Source organism: Mandrillus leucophaeus, unplaced genomic scaffold, assembly GCF_000951045.1.
Source record: "Mandrillus leucophaeus isolate KB7577 unplaced genomic scaffold, Mleu.le_1.0 Scaffold1597, whole genome shotgun sequence".
In the NCBI taxonomy this organism is placed as follows: domain Eukaryota; kingdom Metazoa; phylum Chordata; class Mammalia; order Primates; family Cercopithecidae; genus Mandrillus; species Mandrillus leucophaeus.
In genome coordinates, this window is record NW_012101584.1 from 276,730 (window position 1) to 280,096 (window position 3,367).

Below are 3,367 nucleotides of genomic sequence, written 5' to 3' on the forward strand. Positions count from 1 at the left end.
ACAACCATTGAATTAGAAACACTTCTACAGTAACTCAGAAAAAAAAAAAAACAGATGTTTAAGATAACAGACCATTTTGACACAAAGATTTGGTGAGAACAACAACAACAAAAAAAACCGCAGTGCTTGAATACAAGAATCTGGTGTTTTGTTCTACCTTTGATGCCACATAGCTGTGTGACCTTGGAAAAACTCACTTGCCCTGTTTCTCAGTTTATTTGTCTTTGAAACATAGACAATACACAATTGCCCTTGTGAATTTGGAGTGCAGTTATAAGAAGATATGAACTAAAATTATTATTGCTGTTTGTTTTTCTCACAAAAACACTATGCAAATCCAAATAACTAGTAAAATATACAGAATGACACACTGGATTATACCAAAAATCTCTGCATTAATTCTCTAACATTGCCAAAAGATACATTTCTTTCCTATACTGTGTAATAAGAACTTCAACACATTATATGTTAACTACTATTTTTTTCTATTAACAACCTATTATGAACTTGTCATTAAATATTCATTTTAAATCATCCTTAATTTATTTCCTTTTGTTTCATTTCTCCTTTTTTCCTTTGTTTCTTCTTCATCCTTTCTCCCTTCCTTCTTTCCTTCTCCTTCCTTTTCTCCTTCATTACACTCTTCCTTCCTTCTATCCCTTTTTTATTCCCATATCCCTGCCTTCCAACATTTGCTGAAGACTTGCTATTATCCTAAGCATTAGAAAAATGCAAAAAGGAAAGGAAGGAATGAAATGTTAGAAGGCATTTAAGAATAAAACATGTTGTAATAGGAAGTTCCAAGTATTTCCTTGGACAGTGACTGTATCTAGGGGTGTAAGGGAAGGAGTAATGAGAGATGAAGCTAGAGAGGTAGACATAGAAGATCATGGAGGGCTTTAGGTACTCTATTCAGGGTGTTCTGTTTTATTCTATGGGTGATATAGAGCTAGTGAAAAATCTTAGTCAGCAGAAAAACATAATCCTTTTTGAACATTTTAATTCTTTCTCTGGTAAGGAGGAAGGTAAGACAAGTAAAATTGTTCAGTAACAAAACCAAGAGTGTTTCAAGAACCTAGCTGAAACGTGATAAGCCTGTGCACTGAGATTGATGCAATGGAGATTGCAAAGAAGGGGAAGAACTGAGATAAGGCATAAGCAAGGACAGAGGGGACTGAATAGACTGGATGTAAGGTATGAGAAAGAGGAAGCACTTGAGGATGACTACAAGAGAAGGTACTGTGTGGGAGAAAAAAAAAATAGTTCTGTTTTCAGCATGCTAAATTTGACCTGTCTATGAGACATCAGTAAGGAAACCAGTAGAAGATAGCATCTGATGTGGTTTGGATCTGTGTCTCCACCAAACCTCATGTTGAATTGTAATGCCCAATGTTGGAGGCAGAGCCTGGTGGGAGGTGAATGGATGATAATGATGTATTTCTTATGAATGGTTTAGTATCATCCCCTTGGTACTGTCCTCATGACAGTGAGTGAGTTATCATAAGATCTGACTGTTCAAAAGTGTGTAGCACCTCCCCACTCTCCCTCTTCCCCCTGCTTTCAACATGTAAGACTCTTGCTCCCCTTTTGCCTTGTGCTATGATTTGAAGCTTCCTGAGGCTTTCTCAAAAGCAGACACCACGATGCTTCCTGTACAGCCTGCAGAACCATGAGCCAATTAAACATTTTTTTCTTTATAAATTACTCAGTCTCAGTTACGTCTTTTGAGCAATGCAAGAAAGGACAAATACAGCATCTCAGTATCTTCACACACACTGTTTCCTCACTCTGAGCATTCATTCCTTAATCTGTCTGGTTGTTAATTATATTTCAAGTCTTACCTTAAAGATTTTTGCTCAGAGAGGTTAACTCCCCTTTCCCATTTATATATTCTCATAACATTCTCTAGTTTTCATTCCTAAAACTCATAAATTTTAAAGTGTAGTTGTTTTTGTGAATATTTAATTTATGCCTCTCCAACTACACTGTAGAATCCATGAGAATACAAGTAATGTGTCTGTCTTATTCGTCAGTGTCTACAGTACATAGAACAGTGCCTGAAACAGAAAAATTATTCTTAAATGAATAAGTCTAAGTCAAGTTTCAGGGGAGATGTATGCCTAAAGATAGAGCGGTAGTGGGTATCAACATAATTGCTGATAGAAAGTAGATTTTTAAAAAGCCACAAGAATGGATGGAATTAACTAAATCGAATGCACAGAATGGGACAAGTGCAAAGGATGAAATGAATTAGAAAGCAAATTCCATGCATCAGGAACACTGACTTGTTCAATTCTGTATCTACAGAGCTTAGAACAGAGTCTGGGATATGAAGAGCATTCACATATTTGTTGAATGAACAAATGAAAGAAAAGTGAATTGACAGCATCTATATTTAAGAGCCTGAGAGTTCTTCATATATGTGGACATAACAATAAATCTCCTTTCTCTGTGCAAAAATTCCCAGTTTCCTCTATCATGCTTTCTGTATCATTTCCAGACCTTTTATTTTCTATGTCCCTGTCCTCTCAAAAGACTATTTTATCCATGTTACTCTAAAAAGGCATTCTCCTCAACTAAAAAATAACTTCCACAGTATAGCCTGGCCAATGGAAGAAGATAAAATATTTTATTGTGAACCTTACACTTATGTGAATGCAGACTGAGATTTCACTATTTTTGTAGCAATAATACCACATTTCCTACACTGACCCAGAGTCAATGAAAATATCTGTTTTACAGGAGCAGATCTTAGGAAGTTTTACTCTTACATATTTGCAGTTAATTTTTTGTGACTTAGTAGAATTCATCACTGTAGTTTTTACTAATCACTACAGTCTCTCAGATTGTTCTCATTGAATCCTGATTCTATATTAGGTATTTTGCCAGGCTACGTCTTCCACAAATCTGATAAACTTATTTATGTTCTTTGTCTTAATTAAATTTGTTGATAAAAAATGGAAATCATTAAGTCCAATAAATGAGATATATAGCTCCCCAATAAAGACTCTTCAGATATAAATTTCATCTATTTAACCAATACTCTTCATATATATTTTGAAGTTTTCTAACTCACCTCTCTCTAACTTCATGCTTCTCCACATTGTAATTTCATTCAATTTCTATGCAATAAAACATTATTGAACAACTATTATTTTTAAAACACTGTGAAGGCCAGAATTTTATGCCAAGATACCATGTAAGGTTTCTTTTCAAAATGTGGTTGAAATCCCGATTCATTATGTCTTGGCATCTTCTTAACCTACTAGTCTAGTAATACCAGCATATTAAATTGCATTTTTATTATAAGATCTAAAACGATATTACTTGAAAATATTATTCAGTTAAGCATTGCCATCAGTATATG